This window comes from Rhinopithecus bieti, unplaced genomic scaffold (assembly GCF_001698545.2).
Source record: "Rhinopithecus bieti isolate Rb0 unplaced genomic scaffold, ASM169854v2 scaffold_21542, whole genome shotgun sequence".
NCBI lineage: Eukaryota > Metazoa > Chordata > Mammalia > Primates > Cercopithecidae > Rhinopithecus > Rhinopithecus bieti.
In genome coordinates, this window is record NW_016810483.1 from 1,279,784 (window position 1) to 1,304,195 (window position 24,412).

The 24,412-nt window shown below is 44.1% G+C and overlaps 1 long non-coding RNA gene and 1 pseudogene across 3 annotated transcripts in view; one reads left to right on the top strand and one right to left on the bottom strand.

The window, feature by feature from the left end:
• Positions 1 to 301: 301 nt before the first annotated feature.
• LOC108542227 (coiled-coil domain-containing protein 137 pseudogene) lies at positions 302 to 3,288 on the bottom strand (annotated as a pseudogene).
• A 623-nt stretch (positions 3,289 to 3,911) lies between these two features.
• Positions 3,912 to 24,412, top strand: part of LOC108542245 (uncharacterized) — a 44,423-nt gene continuing 23,922 nt past the window's right edge. For 2 of the 3 annotated variants that reach the window (XR_001889204.1, XR_001889202.1), the window contains exons 1-2: positions 3,912 to 4,114; positions 13,177 to 13,346. This is a non-coding gene — a long non-coding RNA (uncharacterized LOC108542245). The remainder of the gene's footprint in view (positions 4,115 to 13,176; positions 13,347 to 24,412) is intronic. The other variant, XR_001889203.1, reaches the window with a different exon arrangement.

Below are 24,412 nucleotides of genomic sequence, written 5' to 3' on the forward strand. Positions count from 1 at the left end.
TCCCCCTAGGCCCCGCTCTGTGACCCTGAGCCCAAATCTGGATCCTTCCTTTACTTTCTCAAGCCACTTTGGGCCTGCCCAGCTCTTTCAGAGCCCTGTCATGTAGGTGACAACACTGTTTTCCCTCCCTTCCCTTCCCTTCCCTTCCCTTCCCTTCCCTTCCCTTCCCTTCTCTTTCCTTCTCTCCCCTCTCTCTCACTCTCTCTCTTTCTTTTTTGCATTTTAAATAGAGACAGGGTTTCATCATATTGGCCAGGCTGGTCTTGAACTCCTGACTTCAGGTGATCCACTCACCTCTGCCTCCCAAAGTGCTGGGATTACAGGCGTGAGCCACCATGCCTGGCCCCCGTTCTAACCTTCTTGGTGTAAGTGCTGTCATCACGTTCCACCCCAACCAAACCTTGAGTGGGCAGCCTCTGCAGGGGACCACTCACAACTGGCCTGTAGTCACGGTCCCTTGCAGAGCCTTCACAGATGGTCCAGATGTGTCCACTGGCCCTACCCTGGGTGCATCTTCCCTGCCCCTGGCCTGCTCTGCCTGATGTGTGCTGTGCACTTGACTCTGCTGACTCCCAGGGGGCCTCCATCACACACCAAGCCAGCCTCATTAGCGGTCTCGGTAGGTGGTGTTCAGGGACAGGGTAATGGGATCCAGCCCTTCCTAAGGTGTACCTGGGCTGCGACTCAGAATGGATGTTCAGAACAAAGACGCAACTGTGAGTGACCCTGGGCCCCACAGGCCAACCATCAACCAGGCCTTGGCCCTAGTCCATCGGGCACTCACCCCTTGCAACATGTGGACCCGCTGATGCCCAATGTGTGAAAGAGTACCTGGAGGCCTCAGCCCACGCTGCTGGCATGGCCAGAGAAAAGGATCTGCCTGCCTCTCCCCCACCCAGGTGTGGCAGCTCCTGGTGCCAGTTTCCCAGGAGCATGGCCAGGCCCCGGGTCTCTCCATCACAGCTGTGGCTCTGGCTTCTTCCGGGAAGTGAGGTGGGGTTACTCCCCGTGCAGCAGCCGCTGCTTCAATGCTCTGTAGGCCTGCACGGCCTCCTATCTCTCCTCCCCACAATCTGCTGGTAGGCCAGGGAGGCAGTCAGAGGCTGGGACACACCACCAGGGCTCAGAAGCATCCTCAGCATCTGCGATCTCCTGCCAGGCTGGTCCTTGCTTATGCTCCTCCCAGGCCTGGTAGTCAGCTCTGGAGGCTGCGGGACAACCTCACCAAACTTCATCGTGTCTCTGAGCAACTCCTGCTCCAGCCTGTCTGCCATCTTTTCCTCCTTTTTCTGCTGGACTTTATCTAGTCGTCGCTTCTGGAATGCTTTTTTTGCTTTTTTCAGCTCAGACTTCTCCTTGGGAGCTGCCTGGAGAGGAGTGGCTGCCGGGTGGCCTGGTTCTTGCTGAGGAATAGCATGTGCTGGACCTCTTGCTGCATGTGCTGGATATAGGCCTAGTCAGACTCCCCTTTCCTCTGCTTGAACTTGGGGATGGTGATGTCGGGCTCCACTCCCTTTGCTTCCTTCTCCAATGTCTTTCTGAAGGCCACCTGGGCTGCTTTCTTCCTCTTCTTGTTACTGATTGGGTTTTTCATCTTCTGGCAGCTCCCCATAATCTCCCGGAGCCAGAAAGGGATCTCCTCTTCGTCCTGGTTCTTGGGCGTGCAATTCACTTTCTTCTCTTTGCTGCAAAGCCCGGACCACGGGACTGGGTGCTGCTTTCCCAGCAGCTGCCCTTGGTGCCGCCGCTGCACCCGCCGGGGACTCCCAGGACCCACTGGTGCCCTGGGCACTGCTGCTCCACCTCCAGCTTGCGCCGTCTCCATGCTGAAAGCTTCTCTAGTGAAGCCACTTCTGCTTTCCTCCAGTTTTTAAAATGGTTAAGAAACACTGGCTAAAACTTTTTCAGTTGTAAGCAATAAAACCCAATTCAAACTGACTTAAGCAAAAATGAAGTTCACGAGTCTGGACTTCAGGTATTGCCAGATCCAGAGGTTCAGATACTATCAGCAGTGCTTTTTCTATCCATATTACACACAGACTGTCTCCAAGCAGCTGTCTGTGAGGGCCCCTATGAGTGTTATTTACATCTTACTGCCAGCTATCTGGGAGGATTGTGAAACACTGCCCAGCCCTAACAAGCCTAGATTAGACAGCAGTGTAGGCGCTAAGGCTCCCACGTATATGGACAGAGAAGATAAAAGACCTTCAACCATTTCACAGTGCTGCCTGGGGAGGGCTCATTTTCTCCTGATATTCTGGGAGAACAAGAAAAACAGGGCTTCGCAATCTGATAGGTATAAATTCAAATCTAAGATCTACCAGTTACTAGCTCTGTGATCCTTAAAGTTCTTAAAGCTTCAGTTTTTCATCTGTAAAATGGAGGTAATGGTAGTCACCCATAAGACTGTTGCTAGGATTAGTTGAGACCATGCATGTAAAGTTTCCCACAGAGCACCTGCACATGCTAGCTAAAAGAGGAGAGGAAGAGGAGGAGGATTGTAAGTGGGGGATGCTTATTTCCTGTTTCCAGAGAGGGGAGGACACCGGCCCACTCCAAATGTTTTCTGCTCTTGTGTTGCTTTGCTTAAGGTTGAAATCCCCAGGAAAGAAACTCAGATTGGCCAGGCTTGGGTGATGGGTAAGGCCAGGTGAAGTCAGTGCACTTTGCTTGACCCACCAAGGCCACCCAAATCGGGGTGGAGTGGTTCCCCAGAGGAAAATTGGGTACTGTTAGGAGATAGGAGGGGATGGACACTGGGTAGGAAAAGTGCAGATGTCCAACGCAGACATCCTTCAATGCAATGTCCCAGGAAGCCCTGACCCATACTTTCTTCCCCTCACCTCCTTGTGTCTATTTTCTCTCCTAGTGGCATCTGCAGAGAAGGAATAGGTGATTGTGGCTGACACAGTCAACTGCCTCACCCAAGGACCTTTCCAACCTTCTTTTAGCTGCCTAACTTCAAGAGTTGACCATCCCTGGCCTGCTTTGCCTGATGTGTGCTATGCACTTAGCTCTGCTAACTCCCAGGGGACCTCCATCACACACTGAGCCAGCCTCATCAGCTGTCTCAGTAAGTGGTGTTCAGGGACAGGGTAATGGGATCCAGCCCTTCCTAAGGTGTACCTGGGCTGCGACTCAGANGGGAAAAGAATCTGCCTGCCTCTCCCCACCCAGGTGTGGCAGCTCCTGGTGCCAGTTTCCCAGGAGCATGGCCAGGCCCCGGGTCTCTCCATCACAGCTGTGACTCTGGCTTCTTCCGGGAAGTGAGGTGGGGTCACTCCCCATGGAGCCGCCACCGCTGCTTCAATGTTCTGTAGGCCTGCACGGCCTGTTCTCTCTCCTCCCCACAATCCGCTGGTGGGCCAGGGAGGCAGTCAGAGGCACCTCCCTGGCCCCAGGAAGGGAATATCATTTGGACTCACCAGATCATGGTAATTCCATTACCCTTGCCAGCAACTGTGGAGACATGACTATTATAGCCAGTGGGATTTAATGGGATATCCTCTGGGCGCCTCTGGGAGAGTCGTTCCTCCTGAATAAAAAGACACATGGGCCAGGCACAGTGGCTCATGCCTGTATTTCCAGCACTTTGGGAGTCCAAGGCAGGTGGAACACTTGAGGTCAGGGGTTCGAGACCAACCTGGCCAACGTGGTGAAACCCCATCTCTACTAAAAATACAAAAATTAGCTGGGCATGGTGGCACATGCCTGTAATCCCAGCTACTTGGAAGGCTGAGGCAGGAGAATTGCTTGAACCTGGGAGGTGGAGGTTGCAGTGAGTCAATATTGTGTCATTGCACTCCAGCCTGGGTTACATAACAAGACTCTGTCTCAAAAAAAAAAAAAAAAAAAACAACCACAAGGAAGAAAACCCCATCTCTTCTTCAGACTGATGTTTCTGGGTTCACATGTGATACCTGGAACAGTGGCAGCCTTCAGCCTTTCTGGAATAATGAAGAGGCAAGCCCAAGAACAAAGCCAACATGATGAGGATGGCAGGACAGAAAGACAGAGAGAGGCTAATCCTTATTGAAGTCAGTCATTGGCTGAGCTACCCATGGATACTGCCTTCAGACTTGCTTTGATACCTTACTGCCTAAACTACATTCAGGTGGGTTTACTCATACCATAGCCAAAGCATCTTAGTGATATATATATGCTTGTCTATTTCTAAATCTCTAACAAGGGTAAGGAAGCCTTTTAGGTCAGTGGTTCTCAAAGTGTGGTCCCTGGACCAGCAGTATTGACATCACCTGGAAACTTATTAGAAATGCATATTCTTAGGCCCCATCCAGTTCTCATTAATCTGAAAGGAGGAATGGGTGCAGCAGCAGTCGTGTTTTCACAAGCATTCCAGGTCATTGTTGTGCATTGCTATAGTTCGCCAACCTCTGCTTTATATACTACTCTGTTGTCACACTGACATTAGAACTGACCACTGGGAGTGAGGACACCACTCATTATTCCTTCCAACTTACCTTTTTCTATCATTGCTTCATTTGATTCTGCTATCCCAAAAAAAAAAAAAAAAAAAAAAAAAAAAAAAAAAAAAAAAAAAAAAAAAAAAAAGGAAGAGAAAGAGACAGAAAGGATTTGAAAACTGTTGGCCAAATAAACCTTTTGCTTTGAGTTTCAATCTGCTGACTCTGGGTCATCAGCTCTTTCCAAATAAGACTTTGGGTGTCTGCAGAAACCTGTAGTAGCTAGAATGTGGTGGACATTTCCAAAATATTTAGAACACTAATAATCACTGTAATCAATAATGCTCCATAGGGATCTCCCTTGAGCTATTGGAAGTGAAGTTAGCAAGGAACTTAGAGAGGTGTGCACTGCTTGGGGTGAGCAAAGATAATTTGGAGGGGCAGAGGAGCCCTGAGAATAATGTTAGAAAAAAAAAGGAATGAAAAACTTGCTGCAAAAAGGAGAAAAGAAGGAAAGAAAGGAAAGAAAAAGAAAATGATTCTTATCAGGGAAGCTGGTAAAGATGGATTTGTTTTCCAGGACTCAATACATTTAGACAAAGGAGCCCAGAGAGGAGATCCAGGTTTGGGGGTGGTTTGAGCCAAGTGTCCAGGAGGGAAGGTAGGGGCATGTCTGGACACCTGGGCAGCCATGAATAATGGAGAGAACAGGCCGTGGGACCAATGCTGTGTGGGAGGAAGAATGCCTCCACAGGATTGGACTCTGGCACCACCCCCTACTAACTTTGGTCTTAGGGAGCTTCCCGAGCTTCTCTAAGCCTCAGTTTCCTCAACGGCCAATGGGCTCAGTGATTCTTATCTCACAGCTTGTTGGAAGGTTTACATAAATCAACGTACTATGATCTGAACTGCATACCCCCCAAATTAGTATATTGACACACTAACCCCCAGTGTGACGAATTTGGAGATAAGACTCTCAGGAGGTAATTAAGGCTAGATGAGGTCATGGGAGAGGAGCCCCCATGATAGGATTGGTGGCTTTATAAGAAGATGGAAAAACAGAGAGAGAAAGAGAGAGAGAGTTCTCTCTCTTTACCATACAAGGACACCACAAGAAGGCAGCAGTCTACAAGCTAGGAAAAGGGCCTTCACCAGAACTGGAATCAACCAGCACCTTGATATTGAACTTCCAGCCTCCAGAACTGTGAGAAAATAAATGCCTGTTGTTTAAACCACCCAGACTATGGTATTTTGTTTTGGCAACCTGAGCTGACTAATACACAAGGTATATTAAGGACCTTGCTTACTGCTTGGCTCATTCTAAATGCTCAATAAATAAATAAGATTCATAACAATGAATACATTAATAAACAATAAGTTAGGAAAATGAGATTGCCAAGGTCTTTGAATGGCTAAACTGAGTATGTAATTTATTTTCTGGACCATGGGGAGTTTCTGAGCCGGAGACAAAAAGAGGAAGCATATGTGTGCATAGTTCTGAGGTCAGTGTGACAATAGGGTATTACATAAGATGGGTTTCAGCAAACGTGAGGGTGTGTCAGGATCACTTGGAGGGCTTGCGAAAATATAGGTTGCCGCTGCCTCTACTTTCTCTTTCACATTCAGCAGGTCTGGGATGGGGTTCAAGAATTTGCATTTCAGGTAAGTTCCCAGGAGATGCTGATGCTGCTTGTCTAGGGACAAGACTTTAAAAGAGGGAGGAAGAAAGATAGGGAAAAAACAGACAGAGAGATTAGCATGACTTTTGGTCTGGAATGGCAGCAGAATGCTTGCTCTGCAGACATTCAATCCACACTGTGATGGATGACGGAGAACGGAGGTGGTGCCTGGAGCTGCCAAAAGTAATTGCTTCAAGCATGGCATGCAATTATGGCATTGGTTTTTAGGTTTTGTTTTACTTTAAGGGTAAACCACTATAATTAGAAAACTTGCAAAATCCTGACTTACAAAGTGAGCAGATTTTCAAATCAGAGAAACATAGTTTTCATGCCTTCTCCAAGTTGTGGATCACTGCTCAGAGATGACTATTTGGGGCCAGTTGCTAAGACTGATACTAGCTGCAAGATAATATCATACACAGTGCTGGTAAGGTCAGCTCTATCTGCAGGCCCACTGGGATGTTTGGTTGAATGTATGATGGTAGGAGTGAGATGGTCTGGTTTTTTTTCTGATTTTTCTTAGGAACCTGAGATGAATATTTGTGGTTTCTTCCACTCAGCGCTCATGTCTTTATATTTGTACCTGCACTCTCCCTTCATCTTTCTTCGGGAAAATGCTTGTCACTGCCGCCTTCTCCTCCTCCTCCTCCTCCTCCTCCTCCTCCTTCTTCTTTCTTCTTCTTCTTCCTCTTCCTCCTCCTCCTCCTCTTCCTCTTCTTCTTCTTCTTATTCTTCTTCTTCTTCCTCTTCTGCTTTTTAGACAGAGTTTCACACCATTGCCCAGGCTGGAGTGCAGTACTGTGATCTCAGCTCACTGCAACCCCCACCTCCGGGGTTCAAGTGATTCTCCTGCCTCAGCCTCCTGAGTAGCTGGGATTATAGGCACACATCACCACACCCAGCTAACTTTTGTATTTTTAGTAGAGACAGGGTCTTGCCTTGTTGGCCCTCAAACTCCTGACTCCAGGAGATCTGCCCACCTTGGCCTCCCAAAGTGTTGGGATCACAGGCGTGAGCCACCACGCCTGGCACACTGCATACTACTATATGGTGTCTGTCAGGCTGCTAAACTCCTCAGTCTTCCCGTAAGCCACAAGGGTGGGCATGAGATTGAGGTCTGGCCAACCCTAGTGTCTTCTCCCTTCAGCTCCTGTGACTGGGCTGAGGAAGCTTGTGACCAGACCAGCCTATCAGAATCCTTGTCTGGGATTCATCTGTAAACCAAAAATAAAATTCTAAGCCTCCCAACCATCTTGATGGACCCCATCTCTTGGCCAATGCCAAAGTTAACCAGAAAAACTAGTTTCAGGCCATGATGGGAAGAGGGAGTCAGACCTGCTTCACCCTACTCTCCTTCCCTTTTGGAATTCAGGCTCACCTGACCAGCATTAACATCAACTCAACCTTAAGACTGATAGAACAGATGTTTTAAGTCTGATAAGAAACATTAACAATCTATTCTCTCTGCAGCCTGCTACCTGGAGGCTTCATCTACACAATAAAACCTTGGTCTCTACAGTGCCTTATCACAACCCAGACATTCCTTCCTATTGAGTCCAAGTCTTTAGATAATAACTCTTTCAACCAATTGCCAATCAGAAAATCTCTGAATCTGCCTATGACCTGTGAGCCTCCCGCTTCCAGTTGTCCTGCCATTCCAGACCGAACCAATATACATCTTACATGTATTGATTGATGTCTTACATCTCCATAAAATGTAGAAAACCAAGTTGTAGCTCAACCATCTTGGGCACATGTTCTCAGGATCTCCTGAGAGTTGTGTCACAGGCCATTGGTCACTCATGTTTGGCTAGAATAAATCTCTTCAAATATTTTACAGAATTTGACTCTTTTTATTGACACATCTGTGGGTGCCAGAAGAGAGAAATCACTGTTTCCTCAGATGACCCTAAGATGTGATGATGTGAGTGAAGCATGCAGTTCACCCAACCCTAAAATGAATGGAGTCCTCTTGTAAGAGGGAATCAGCCCCAACCTACAGAGAAAAGAGAAGCTAAGACTGCGCAGAGGAGGGAGAAAGGGGAAAGGAAGGAAAAAGAGATGGGGAGGGAGGAAGGGACAGTGGAAAAGAGGAAGGGAGGGGGAGGGAAAATAGATCCTTGTCGTTCGATTCACTAGCATCCCAAGGCCAATACCACATGCAAATTTTCACTCGCATGAGTCAAAAAAAACTTCCCCATTTTACTTAAGCTTTGAGTTGGTTTCTGGCACTTTTAACTAAAAAGTCTGAATAATAAAGTTCATCAATCCACTTGTGACATCTAACTTCTAGAATTCAGGTTGTGCTGGGAAATTGCTAATTCAACACTTAAGTGCCTACATCAGCGTGGGAAGGAGTCCTTTGGAGCTGTCTGAAATTTCAGGGCATTGTCCCCATTGGAAGCTTTGAATATTACACTTGGAAATGCTAATGAGAAAGAGAGAAAAGAGAGAGGGAGAGAAGGCTTAACCAATTTTCAAAAGCCCAGGTCAGTCTTTTTAGGAGAGAAAGAGGAAGGAAAAGGGATGGAAGACACTGGGAGTGTTTTTAGTGGATGAGACAATTGAGGGTCTTCCTTACCAGGTAGTGAGGAAGTTTTCCTAGAAAAAGGACACAAGTGGCTTTTGTATTTGTAGAGGGGACTAACCCTCCTGGGGGTGACCTGTTCAAAGTGAAGTTATATAACCTATACAGTTGACTAAAGTGAATTCATCTCCATGCCCTCAGCAAGAAGAGTGAGAAAGAGGGCTGACAGGGTGTTGGTTCTGCCTATCCTCACCTGCAAGAGGCACGTGAGAACTGAAGCAGTCAGATTTACTTCCTACCTCCCACAGTGCAAGCATCTCACTGTGCTAGTGGGCATTTGAAGGGATTTTCCAAATGCAACTTTAACCGTACACAATTTTCATCTGTGTAGAAATTTAGAACCCAACTCCCTAAATAAGATGAGACACCACCATCACAGGCCTCATATTACAAGCCTGTACAGAGGGTGTGTGTGTGTGTGTGTGTATGTGTATGTGTGTATGTGTATGTGTGTGTCTCAGAATATATCTGATGGTTATTTGAAGCTCAGTATTAATAAGCTGTATAATAACTGGGTTCTATAGTATTTGAAATCAAAATCACTTTCACATTCCTCTAGTCCTCTGGGCTCTTGTAAATGATAAGTACATCAAAATGCCTTGTGATGGCCTTCTGGGAAAAAAATCCTCTCAGCTCAATTTACCAGGCAACTTTTATCCCATTGAATAAACTCGAGGCTCTAAGGCAGTGACTCTGCCATCAACAACATCTATGAAAGGCTGCACTTTGCGGTTGGTCTGTTTTGTGTGAGGTGGGCGCTTGCTGTTCTACTTGCCCAGTGGTGCTTTTTAATTGGAATGATTTTTATTTGGTCTGATTTCCTGAAATAGAATACATCGCCTGCTTTAGAAACCCCAGATAGTCTATCAATACAGAGAGCAAATTGTCCTGGGGTTCTTGGCTTAGCTGTTTATGGGGGGAAAGACTGCTGGGCAAGGGGTTGGGGGGGGGCAGTTGTAGCATATTCAAATCTGATATTGAAACAGTTTGTGTGTGTTTAGGAAGTAACCGCAAATTTGACATGCCACCTCCACCCCAAACCCCAAACTGGTTCCATTCCAATAGGCAGTAGTCTCAAAGACTCTCTCTTAAATGGTTCATTTCTTCCTATTTACAACTCCCAAAGTGAGCTGATTTTTAAGGGGAAATCAGTTTCTATGAACGTCTAGGGCCCCGAGTGGGTGTTTGCTCTTTATTTGTCCTGCTTTGTTTAAAACAAAGAACACCTCAAGTCAGTAACCAGGCGAGCAAGGGCCTGTGACAGGCATGGTCACCTGAAATCCATTTATGCACAGGGATTGAAAGAGTAATCATATTCTAAATAAGGCTAATCAAGCTTTTTGTGAAAGTGCCAAAACCCACACACAAACGTCACTCTCGGTATGTTCTCATTTCCACGGAGCAAAAGTGAAGGAGAGAAGGCTTATTGGGAAGCTGCCGCTGGCACATAGAATTAAGCAAATGCTGTCCCATAGGTGTGCACAGCAGGCTTCTTTTCAGAGGGAGGATGATGAGGAGGCAATGTGGTTCTTTTGTACTAAGGGACTCAGTGTACTGCATCCCTCACATTCTAGGTGTGATTTTTCTTTTCTGTCACAATTGAGCCCAGTTTGTACTTCTCCCCTTACTTTCTTTTGGTTCACTCTTTTCCTTCATGGTAATCTTGCTGCTTAATGACCCTGGCCCCAGGCTTCCAAGGCAACTTTCCAAGAAGATCAAGGTTACTTCTGAAGTCCATAGCTTCTCACTTCCTCTTCCTTTGTCTCTTAACCTCTTCTCACTTTTCTCCTCACACCTACCACACAATGTCTGAAATATTCACTACCTCCAAGTGGCCCCACTTTTGCAACCCACCCAAGTCTGTTATTTGTTTAAAAACTACCACTTATTTGAGTTCTGGCTCTGGGCCAGTCATCAGCAAACATTTTCTGCAAAGAGCTAGATAGTAAAGAGTCTCAGCTTGTGAGCCACACCGTCTCTGTTGCAACCCTTCACTCTGTTATATTATGTAAATAGCCATCAACAATACGTAAATGAACAGGTAGGTGTGTCTGTGTTGCAATAAAACTTCATTTACAAAAAGAGGCAATAGGCTTGATTTGGCCTGATGTTCAAATGGAGTAAGTCCATGTGACATACACAGGAAACTCACAAGGCTTTTAAGATTGGTATGTCCCCCAAAACACTGCCAGCTTGACCTGAAAGGGACAGAGAGAAGAGAATGAAAGAAGGCTGTCAGATCCCCAAAATTCTACAGACAGGAAACAGGCAGATGAAACTACAGCTGCAAACAAGTATTACCCCTCATGAAAAAGGAAAGATAGCTGTGAGAGCAGACCTTATAGGCTCAGAAGGCAGAGCCGAGAGTCATGCCTTGAAAACCGATGGAGTTTTTCTGGTTGGATTTATAAAATGTTTGGGACCAGAGACTCCTTGTTTCTTTCATTCTTCCCTCATTTTGAATGGGAATCTCTATAACTGTTAACCTGGTGGAGTGTGTTTCATTTTGTATTTTGGGAGCCGATAATTTGTTTGCTAGCTTCATAGGTCCACAGATAGAGAGAAATTGTGCCACACACTGGACTATACCCAGAGCTTCACCCATGCCTAAATTAGATGATTTACGTGATGAGAAATGAAACTTTTGACCTGATAAGACTTGGATGAGATTTTGGATTCAGGTTGATTGCTGTAATGGGTTGAGAGTTTTGAAGAATGGGGTCAATGCAGTTGAGATAGACATAAAACTTTGGGAACAGACAGCAGATTGTTGCAGGTTGAACCATAGCCTCCAGGCCGGCACAGTGGTTCACACCTGTAATCCCAACACTTTGGTAGCCTGAGGAAAAAGGATCACTTGAACCCAGGAGTTCAAACCAGCCAGGGCAACATAATGAGACACTGTTTCTTTTTAAATTAAAATAATAATAATAATAATAATGGCCCTCCAAAGATGTCCACATCCTAATCCCTAGAACATGTGACTATATTACTTTCCACTGTAAAAGGAATTCTGCAGATGTGATTAGGTTGAGGATCTTGAGATGGGGAGCTTATCCTGGTGGGCCCAATGTAATCAGAAGAGTACTTTTGAGAGATAAGCAGAAGCATCAGAATAAGAGAAAAATGTAAGGATGGAAGCTAAAGTCAGAGAAAAGAGAAGATGCCACACTTCTGGCTTTGAAGCTGGAAGAAGGGTCCACAGTCAAGGAATGCGGGCAGTCTCTAGAAGCTTGACAAAGCAAGGAAGCAGATTTTCGCCTAGAGCCTCCAAAAGGAAGATAGGCTGACACCTTGATTTTAGCCCAGTATTTTGATTCCAGAGCTATAGGATAATAAATTTACATTGTTTTAAGCCCACTGTGTTTGTGGCCATTTGTTATAGCAGCAAAGGAGACTAATACAGATTTTTCCAACCACTGATCTAAACATAAACTATGTTAGGGGCTTTCATGCATTACCTTCTCCAGTCCTCACAACACCACTTTGAGGTAGGTATCAACAATATTACCACTTGCAAGAGAGAAAATGATGCTTGCAGAGATTGATTCAACAGTCTACTTTACTGAATGTCAAAGCCCATGTTTCTGTCATATTGCTCTACTCAGGCAGACTTCCATTTTCCTTATTTCAGAGTGACTCCCCAACCCCCATTAATGTTTATCAGTCCTGGGTCCCAATCTCTTGGAACTTTTTCCTCTGTTCCTATGCCTGTGTTTTTCATTCACTCAGCCTACAGTTTCTGATACCTACCAAGTACCAAGCCTTGGCTTAGGTTCCAAGACAGGTATATAAAAAAGATGCTTATTCCAGGCTGGGAGGGGTGGCTCACACCTGTAATCCTAGCACTTTGAGAGGCTAAGGTAAGTAGATCACTTGAGCTCAAAAGTTCGAGACCAGCCTGGGAAACATGGCCAAATCACATCTCTATAAAAAATATAAAAATTAGCCAGGCATGGTGGCACATATTTGTAGTCCCAGCTACTCAGGAGGCTGAAGTCGGAAGGATTTCTTGAGCCAGGGAGGTTGAGGTTGCAGTGAGCAGTGATCATGCCACTGCACTCCAACCTGGGTGACAGAGCAAGACTCTGATGTGTGTGTGTGTGTGTGTGTGTGTGTGTGTGTGTGTGTGTGTGTATGTATCTCCTATTCTAGAAGAATCAACATCTCTCTCTCTGGTATTTGGGGATGGGACCTTTGGGAGATAATTAGATTTAGATGAGGTCATGAGCATGGAACCCTCATCACAGGATTTGTGGCTTTATAAGATGAGGAAGGGTGAGATCTCTCTCTCTCTCTCTCTCTCTCTCTCTTTCTCTCTCTGCTGTCTGAAGACACAGCAAGAAGGTGTCTATATGCAAGCCAAAAGCCCTCATCAGAAAATGAATCAGTAGGCACCAGATCTTGGATCTCCCAGCCTCCAGAAATGTGAGAAAGAATTGTCTGTTGTTTAAGCTATTCAGTCTATGGTATTCTGTTATTGCAGCCTGAGAAGATGGAGACAATCTGCAAAGCAAAAACAAAACCCTAAAAACAGCACTTGGGCTAGTAGCTGAAACAGGCTTATACATTTGTAATAAGTGGGCTAAGGAGGAGGCAGGACAGCATGGAGTGGTTGACTGACTCTTAGATGGCCTCAAACATCCTCATCTCCTGGTATGTATGCCCCTGTGATCCCACTGTGTGACAGTGGGTTGGCCAAGCAACTTGCTTTTAACCAATAGAATATAGCAAAGGTGATAACATATCACTTGCATGATTATGTTACATAAAATGGCAATGTCCATATTGCTAACAGTCTCTCTCCTTTGCTAGACATAATGAAGCAAATTGCCATGTTGTGAGCTATTCTACAGTGAGGCTCATCTGGCAAGGAACTGAGAGTGACCTCCAACTGACAGCAAGTAGGGACCTGAGGCTCTGTCTGACAACCTAAAAACAACTGGATTCTGCCAACAGCCATGTGAACTGGAAAGTAGCTCTTTCCCCAGCCGAGCATTCAAATGAGACCTCAGTCCTGGCCAAAACATTCATTGTAGTTATTCAAAGGACCTCCTAAGTTGTGCCCAGGTTCTTTACCTACAGATACAGTGAGAAAACAAATGTATGCTCTTTTAAGCTGCTAAGTTGTGATAATTTGTTATACAGCAATAAATAACAAATGCAAGTTGAGAGCATGGGTTTAGACTCATTGGACATACATTGTGGTTCAAATTTTGCCTTGACTACTTACTCCTGTATTCTTGGGCATGCCCCTCAGAGGCTTAGTTTTCTTATGTGCAAAATAAGACAATACCAGAGCCTACCACATCACAAGTATTCAATTATTGCTATCTGTTATTATTTTTTAAGAGCTAAGGACTCAAAGAAGAGGGAAATTTAATTTTCTCTGAAATCAGAGCAAAATAATTAAAACTAACACTTGTATTGGGCTCTCAGATTTACAAAGGCTCACACAGGAATTACTGAGTGTAATCCTTACTGCGGTGTTTCCTGACTATGGGCAATTTTGTTTCCCAGGGAATATTTGGAGATGTTTTTGATTGTCACAACTGGTAGAAGGTGCTACTGGCATCTAGTAGCTGGAGAATAGAGATGCCGATAAACATCTTGCAATGCACAGGGTACTCCCCCTACACACACACACACACACACACACACACACACACACACACACAGAATTATCTAACCAGAATGTTGATAGTGCTGAGGTTGAGAAACTGTGCCTTAGTAATCTTATGAGGGAGTGTGTGCTTATCATGCATGACTCCTAGATGAGAAAACTGAAGCTAAGAAAGGTTGAATTATAGAATGTTGGGGTGGGGGATCAAGTAGGTGGTAGGTAGCAGGGCTGTAGAAGGCTTTGCCGGCAGGCCCCAAATGCATGGCTTTTTCTTCACCCCAACTTGACCTACTAAGCCTGTCTAGAGGCCCACTGATTTCAGCCCAGAGGCAATGAACAGAACGTGTCATCCTACAGGAGTAATGGTGAAGGCTTAAGGCACTGGGCCAGGTCAGGACAGAATTTGTTCAGGAGCAGATATATTCGATCCCACTTGGTAGAAGGGTGAAAGTAGAGGGGAGGGGCCTATTCCATCAGAATCCAGAGACATTCCTGCCTATGTAAAAATTCTGTATTCTTATATAGAGATATCTTGATATTCTTTTTCAACTCTTGAGATTTCGAGCTAACAAAGACATTCATTCAACCAACATTTTTGATTATTGTTTCTGCTTAGACTGACATCATTAAGACCTTCCATGGTGCTGGCATTTTACAGTTCCAACGATTGTTCCCCAATAGTAACCCATGTAAACCTCTCAGTAGATAGTTGTGTTCCCATTTGACAGATGAGGAAACTGAGTCTTGGAGAGGAATGTAATTATATATCAAAGGACACACAGTTTTCAAATGGCAGAACTGGGTTCCAAACCCAGGCTTTTAACATCAAGTCCACATTAACTTCCACGCTAGCACTGAGCTCCCTGTAATGGAGTTTGGGGTATTTGCAGGAAGGGGGTGTAAAGCATTTCCTATTTTCAAGGAATTTGCTATTTAAAGGAGGAGACAACTATAGTAGGTGAGTAAAATTAAAAGGAGAGTGAAAACACATACTTAAAATGGTTTCAAACCACACACTCCTGGGAGCACGGGGAAGAGGACAAAGAAATGGTTCTCAGGGGTGGGACTGAGGGACAAGGAACTGGAAAGTCTTTAGGGAAGAGGTGACACTTGAGCTGAGGCTTAAATTACAGGCAGAACAAAAAGCCAATGCCCCAAATCAAACAATAGATTCACTTGTTAAAAGTGATTTCTGCCTCCAGATGCTAAAAGAAAAAAATTCCTAATTCCATTCTGGACTTCATGCAGGTTCTTATTATTGCTCCTTTTTCTGCTTGCATGATTCTACAGCCAGGCAGCCTGAGTTCTATGTGCTTCTGATCAGGGCTGAAGATTTGCTGCATTTGGCTTGTCTTGTGATTTATTTTGTGGTGTGATTATACTAAGTTTATGAGACAAGAATCTTATCACCACTATCAGTACTTTTGTTTTTCCATTTTCTGTTCATTTTTACAAAATAATAAGAGAAATGACCTCCTAAAATAGTCAAATAATCACACAAACCAACACTTTCCTGGGCAGACAACAACAGCAGTGTGAGAAAGGGAACCCTTAGCCAATAGACCACACACTTTGATGCTATCGTTTGAAGCACTGATTCAACTGTTGAAAAACAGAAACCCAGTTTCTACATGTGGAGGGTGATTTGGGCCTCTCAAAACAGAAAGCATAACCATACAGGTGACATAATATATTCATTTATTAATTCACTTAATAAATATCTACTAAAGACCTATTCATTTCCAGACACTGTTTCAGGAAATGGGAGATAGCCATAAAATTGACATATAAGGTCCCCATCCTCATGGAACCTCCAGACTAGATGGGGAGATGGACAATATATAAGTAAGCATATCAAGAAGTAAGGTAAGTTCAGTTGGGGCATGGTGGCTCACGCCTGTAATCCCAGCACTTTGGGAGGCTGAGACGGGTGGATCACTTAAGGCCAGGAGTTCAAGACCAGCCTGGCTAACATGGTGAAACCCCTTCCTCTACCAAAAATACAAAAAATGAGCCAGGTGTGGTGTCACACGCCTGTAATCTCAGCTACTTGGTAGGCTGAGGCGTGAGAATTGCTTGAACCCAGGAGGCAGAGGTTGCAGTGAGCTGAGATCATGCCACTGCACTCCACCCTGGGTGGCAGAGTGAGACTCTGTCTCAATAATGATAATAATAATAATAACAATAAGTTAAAATTGTGATAAATACTAAGTAGGGTCATCAGATCAAATACAGCAGCAGTCCCCAAACTTTTTGGCACCAGGGAGCAGTTTTGTGGAAGNCAGGAGTTCAAGACCAGCCTGGCTAACATGGTGAAACCCCTTCCTCTACCAAAATACAAAAAATGAGCCAGGTGTGGTGTCACACGCCTGTAATCTCAGCTACTTGGTAGGCTGAGGCGTGAGAATTGCTTGAACCCAGGAGGCAGAGGTTGCAGTGAGCTGAGATCATGCCACTGCACTCCACCCTGGGTGGCAGAGTGAGACTCTGTCTCAATAATGATAATAATAATAATAACAATAAGTTAAAATTGTGATAAATACTAAGTAGGGTCATCAGATCAAATACAGCAGCAGTCCCCAAACTTTTTGGCACCAGGGAGCAGTTTTGTGGAAGACAATTTTTCCACAGACCAAGGGCGGGGGCCCTGGGGGGATGGTTTTGGGATCACTCAAGTGCATTACAGTTATTGTGCACTTTATTTCTATTATTATTACATTGTACATTCTACAACTCACCATAATGTGAATCAGTGGGAGCCCTAAGCTTGTTTTCCTGCAACTAGACAGTCCCATCTGAGGTGATGGGAGATAGTGACAGATCATCAGGCATTAGATTCTCATAAGGAGCTTGCAACTTAGATCCCTCACATACGCAGTTCTCAATAGGGTTCGCACTCCTATGAGAATCTAATGCTGCTGCTGATCTGACAGGAGGCAGAGCTCAGGTGATAATGCGAGCAATGGGCAGTGGCTGCAAACACAGATGGAGCTTTGCTCGCTCACCTGCTGTTCACCTCCTGCTGTGTGACCCAGTTCCTTATGGGGAGTTGGGAACCCCTGAAATACAGGATGTCCAGTTAAATCTGAATTTCAAATAAACATCAAATTATTTTAGTATGTGTACATCCCAAGTATTGCATGCTAGCTGCAATATTGTATTTTTACTAGCTAACTCAGGCAACCCAAGCACTAAGAAAATAAATGGAGTAACTGGAGTGCTATATCACACAGGGCTCCACCACAGAAAAAGAACCAGTGGAATATATTAAGAGATTGATTGCGAAGAATTGTCTCGAGCAGGTATAGGGGCTGGCTAGGCCAGTCTAAAATCTGTAGAACTGGTCATCAGGAAGGATGGGCTGGAAATCTTGAGCACAGCTGAATCTGCTGTTGAAAGACAGAATTTCATCTTCCTCAGAGAAACCTCAATTCTATTTTTAAGACCTTTCAGCTGATTGGGTCAGGTCCACCCAGACTATGGAGAATAATTTTCCATACTGAAAGATGATGGACTTTAATCATACCCACAAAATACCTTTCCAGCAACACCTAGACTAGTGCTCCATTGAATAACTGGGGGCTATAGTCTAGCCATGCTGACACATACAACTGACTGTCACAGATGGGAAGGGGAGAGGTGCCCACACAGGAAAGGCTTCTCTAAGAGGTGGGGACATTTGAATTGAGACGTGAACATTGAAACACTGAGCATTAAACTGCCATTCTATGAGCCATGAGGTGAGAATATTCCAGATGGAAAGAAAAACAGATGGAAAGGCTCTCAGATGGGAAGGAACCTGTCTTATTTTAGGAACAAAAGGGAGGTCAATGTGTCTGCAGTGGAGTGATCGAGGGGTACAGTGGTACCTGATTGAGTGGGAGAGGAGGACAGAAGCTGGGTTGTGCACAGTGATGTACAAAAGTCAAGTTTATAGATCTCCAGGTTACTACTTATAAAAAGACAGTGATGGATAGAGAAAGCAGAGCAGATCTTTGAAGAAGCTTCTACTTGAGTATTTCTGGGTATCAAATTGGTATAAAGGTGTCTATTTGCTTGCTCAAAAAAAGTGCTTAAGGCATGGAACTTAAGAAAGTCTGAACATCACCAAATGGAAATGATCCAGGACTCCATAAAGTCAGACCAACCCTTATTATTAGGTTGGTGTAAAAGTAATTGTAGTTTTTGCCATTAAAAGTAATGGCAAAAAAATTATTGTTTCAGAAAAGCAATCTTCTCAATAGCTGAAGAATAAGCTTAATAGCTGGGGAATCTCCACGGGACATCTCCAGTCTAGAGGTTTTCCTTAACCAGTCTTTGCATGCCAGAGCCTATTGAAGGCTAGAGTTGTCAGATGGCAAGCAAATTGTTTACATGAAGCCGCTGAATATGAGTCAACACTTGCTATGTCTTGGAGACTTACAACTTGCTTAAGGAAAGATTGTCACAATTTTCCTTAAACAACAAATCCGTTTTACATATTGATATTGAATTGTAATTCCACAGACAGCTTTGTCTCCTGGGTATTGTAAATATGTTTGAGAGCCCTCAATATTGGTGATGTGCAGAAAACATTATTACCTAGGCCAGCTGGAAATTCCTGATATCAATAACTTTGCAGAATTTGCCTGTTGCCTCCAACTTAAACCAGGAGTTTAACTGGTTAAACTGGATAAAAGAACTTCAGGAAAATCACTTATTTTTTCTCAACCTAGGTTTCCCTATGCATTAGGGGGAAAAAATGAAGATTTTTCAATGCTCTGAGTTATCTTTTGACCCAGAAATTCTGGTTCCATGAGACTTCTGTAGCTAATACTGTAGAGTTTCCCCATCATTGTGTTTCAATTTGGTAACAGGGATCAAGAAATGTTGATCCCTGTTATATGTCACGTGCTAGAGCAATTTTGCTTCCTAAAATCTTCATGATGGAGTCTTCCTGTTCTATCTCCCCACCCCCACTAATAATCAAATAATTATCTATTGTAGCACAAAAAATTACCTCTACAATTTAGTGGCTTAACACAAAAAAATATTTACTATCTCCACAATTTCTGTGGATTAGGAATTTGAGACATAGCTGGGCTCTGGCTTAGGGTCTCTCATGTAGTTGCAGTCAAGATGCCAGCTGGGTCTATGGTCAACTGAAGGTTTGACTGGGGCAGGAGAAGCACATGGCTGTTGGTGGAAGGCCTCAATTTCTCACCATGTGGCCTCTCCATATACTGTTTGGTGTATCCTCGTCACATGGCACCTGGCTTTTCCCAGAATTAGTGATATAAGAAAGAAGAAAGCTTAAATGTGTCTTATGATCTAGTCTTGGAAGTCATACATGATCAGTCCCATTATATCTATTGGTTAGAAGTAAATCACTAAGTCCAGTCCCACACTCAAGTCGGGGGTGGAAATTAGGAGGACTGCCAAACACTTTCGGACATATTTTATACCACCAAATTTCTGCCTTGTGTGCCAGAGAAACTTCACTCCCTAAGATCCTGATGAGGTTGTTCTTCCAACTCTGTCTTCCTAACCTCACCCCCACTAGTTAAATAGTATTTAGCCTATAACTTTTCTCTCCTTCTGTCTTGTGTAATTTATTCTGAGCACAATGTGGCCTTGCTTAAGAAAGCCTGAACATCAAAAATACCCCTCTTTTGCTGCTTTCAAGTTTTTAACTCCCTTGGTAGTAATTGGCAAATCTTCCCTTCTCCACCTCTAAGTTAGTCCATTGCATGAGGATAGGGAAAGTATAAAGTGGAGGTTAAAATAAGATATGTTTTTTTCCTTAGCCCTTTGATATGGTTTGGCTGTGTCCCCCCCCAAATCTCATCTCGAATTCCGACGTGTTATGGGAGGTGCCCAGTGGGAGATAATTGAATCATGGGGGCAAGTCTTTCCTGTGCTGTTCTTGTGATAGTGAATAAGCCTCATGAGACCTGGTGGTTTTTAAAAAGGGAAGTTTCCCTCCACAAGCTCTCTTTACTTGCCATCATCCACGTAAGATGTGACTTGCTCTTCCTTGCTTTCTGCCATGATTGTGAGGCCTCCCCAGCCACGTGGAACTGTGAGTCCAATTAAACCTCTTTCTTTTGTAAATTGCCCAGTCTCAGGTATGCCTTTATGAACAACGTGAAAACTGACTAATACACCCCTTTGGACAGATGGACCACTTTATGCACCATTGCATTCTGTGATAGATTGTGCAGAAATATTCCAGAGCCAGGCTGGCCAGAGGATGGCCCTCTCAAATAGCAGCCAGCATATTGATCAGAGGGATTTTGACACACAGAAAGACATCCAGGGATGCATGCACACAGAGAAAAGATCATGTGAGGGCACAGTGAGAAGATGGCCATCTGCAAGCCAAGGAGAGCGGCCCCAATAAATCATATTTGCCGACACCTTGATCTTGAACTTCCAACTTCCAGACTATGAGAAAATAAACTTCTGTTGTTTAAGCCACCCAGTTTGTAGTATTTTTTATGGAAGCCCTAGCAAGTTAATATAGCTGTCAATGTAAATTCTCAAAAGTAAATTAGATCCTGTCACTCCTGTTTAAAAATCCTTGAAGGGCTTCTCACCACACTTAGAATAAAATCTGCACTCCTTAATGTGGGCTACATCACCCGGCCACTGCTTATCTTTTCAACTCAATCTACCACTAAGCTTCTCCAGCTCACAGTGCTGCAGTCATAGTGGCCTTTCAACAAACCATCCTGCAGTCATGCCATCTTCTTTTCTTCCTCTTGGCCTTGGCATTTGCTGTTCTTTCTGCCTAGAAGCCCTACCTAGTGCTTTTTACCTAGTTGGTACTTAAGTCATTCTTCAAGATATATTAATAGTTTCAAAATCATCACCTCAGAGAGATCCTCCAGACCACCTGTGGAGTCTGTTCCCCTCTCCATTAATCTAGGCTGGCCTCAGTGACTCGTTCAAACAGTCACATGCAGCAAAAGTAAAGTATGGAGATTTTCAAGTCTAGATTATATCAAGCTTTGCAGCTTCCACTTTGTCTCTTGGAATACTAACTCTTAGAACCCAACAATCACGCTGTAAAGAAGCTCAAGCAACCACATGGAAAGTACTAAAACCCATGGGTGTCAGGCAGTTCAGGTTGAGTTCTCAGTTCACAACCAGGACCAACTTGCTAGCCACGTGAATGAGCCAGCCCTAGCTGAGCCTCCCTAGCTGACACTCCATGGAGCAGCGATGTTTGTTTTGACTATTAAGTTTTGAAGTGATCTGTTACATAGTAATAGATCATGAGAACACCACTTTATATAACATACCACCCTGACTGATTAACATCTACTGCACCATTGTTTTATTCCCTTCATAGCACCTGCCACAATCTGAAATTACTGCACTTATTTAACTTCCTTATTTCCTATTTCCCACTACCACTAGAATATAAACTCTACGAAGGCAGGCAACCTGGCTTTGTTATTCATCACTAAATCCATAATAGAGTAGATGCTCAATAAATACTGAATGAATGAATAAATGAAGGAGTGAAAAAGTGAATTAATGAACTGACTTCAAGCCCTTGATTCAGAATGATAAGGGAAGAGGCCTCTTCTGCCTAGTTAAGTCAGTACAGTTGAAAAAATATTGAATCAATGATGTCCTGAGCCTCCTTGGTTTGCACTGGGCTCTTCATTCTTCTGCAGTGAACACTCTTTCCCCTATAGTCACATTCACTTGGCTTGGAATTTGAGATCCATCCAGTGAGGAACAGTTCACTCCAATAAAAGAATCTTGTTTCTGAAGAGTTATGAATGAACAAAGGCCTGGAGCTCTGTGGCACTGTGGAAAACCAATGAACCTGCTGCCTCATTCTCTTTTAAAGGGATGTGCCATGTTTGCATTTTCATCAGAACTTCAATTTTACCCTTTCTCTTACCTTTTCTTTCCCTCTTTTCTCTCTCTCTCTTCCTTTGAATGCATAGAATACTAAAAAGATTAAAAGGCCTTGGAGTGTATGGAATGTATTCACAGGGTGATATTAATATCAACATTCTAGAAAGAAAACTGACCCAAATTCAGACCCATCTAGACTGATTTTGGCAAAATGAGGTGTCAACCTTTGAAACTGTCAAATCCTCCCATCCTGTGGGATTTCTCAACCACTGACAAGACACATATTTCTCCCATCCTTGCTCTGCAATGTCCCTTCTAAAATTAGATAGATAGATAGATAGATAAATAGATAGACAGACAGATAGATAGATAGATAGATAGATAGATAGATAGATAATAGATAGATAGATAGATAGATAGATAGATAGATAGATAGATAGATAGATAATAGATATAGATAGATGGTTTGGCTGTGTCCCCACCCAAATCTCATCTTGAATTCTCACGTGTTGTGGGAGGGACCTGGTTGGAGGGAACTGAATCATGGAGGCAAGTCTTTCATGTGCTGTTATTTTGATAGTGAATAAGTCTCAAAAGATCTGATGGTTTTGAAAAAAAGCATTCCCCTGCACAAGCTCTCTCATTTTTTACCAGCCACCATCCATGTAAGATGTGACTTGCTCCTCCTTGCCTTCCGTCATGATTATGAGGCTTCCGCAGCCATGTGGAACTTTAATTCCAGTTAAAACTCTTTCTTTTATAGATTTCTCAGCCTTGGGTATGTCTTTATCAGCAGCATGATAAGATAGATAGATAGATAGATAGATAGATAGATAGATAGAGAGTGTATACAGATAGGTGTAGGCAGATAATAGAAATTTCTTCTACACTCCTTCCCCCAGGATAGATTCCTTTCCCCAAAAGTCATTTCTGCCCCCAAAACAGAGACACCAAGAAACTGATTAATGCTGGTATTTTTGAGTTGGATTGTGTGTCTGCCCAGCCGGTCTTGACTGGTCAAGTTGGAACACATGGGACAGGAGAGGGACAGGATCCCAACATTCACATAGAGCCTGACTTAACTGCTGTGCCTACCAGCCAGCCAACAGAAACCAAGAGAGAGAGATTTGGAGCCATGCCTTTCCAGGGATCTATCCAAAGGCATTTGTAGGTCAGGGTCTGGAACAAGTTGCCATCTAGGCCAACTGCCTGTGACTCAGCTCATTCCAACATTTTAATACGAGTGATACCTGGTTAAAAATGAACACCAGAAATGACTGAAAGGAATTCAAGAGCTAGGTATCAAAGGGCAAGAGCTAGCTTATTCCCTCTTGACTTGGTTATGGCAAGAGGTTTATTAATCTAGTCTGCCATGGCAGACATTGTCAGGACCCTCCTGTACCCCTCATTCTTACCACTTTTGTGCATACTTCCAACTGCTGGCACCTCTGTTTCTTTGCCTGGGAGCTTTCTCTTCCTGACAGAAGCCCCTGAGAGCAGCCCTCAACCAATTACTAATAGGAGTTGGTGTATAAATACCCTAGCCCCCTCACCCTTGGAGCAGGATAGCTCAGAGGCACATTTCTACACTGACTCCTACAGTTTCTTCAGTGGGACTAAGCTCCAGTCACCCACAGGAGTAGCTAGCTTGAAAACATACCCTTTATTAACTTTTATCCCCTCCTTCTCTTCACCTTGACCTGCCTCCTAATGTCCCCTTCCTTCCCAAATCTCAAACCGTCTCCACTCTAATCCTTGTCTTAGAGACCATTTCTGGGGGGACCCAAACTAAGACAGCTAGGTATTCATTCAGAAGCATTCGTCCAATTCCTTCTATATAGCAAAGGCTGTGGCCCATACCTTAGAGACTTTAAAACCTAGCTGGCAATACCAGTTTATCCAGCCAATGACAATAGAAGACTCTACGTGTTAGAAGCCCTATCAGAGAGCCCCTGTGCCATATACAGAGAGAAAGAGCAATGACAGCAAAGTTGTTCAGCCCACTGCTCAGCTGGAGCCCCGTGGCAGGATCTTCACCTGGGTCTTTATCTATGTGCCTCCAAATTCTCTCTGGGAGATATGCAACTCTCTAAGCTGACCCAGCATGGAGATATGGTTTTAAAAAGCCACACTAAAGAATCACATTAACCATGCCCCAAGTTCTGGGATATAAATCAGAATGCGAATTGTGAACTTACAGTAAGTGAATTTACACCAGCTGCCAGGCAGGCTCAGAAATACT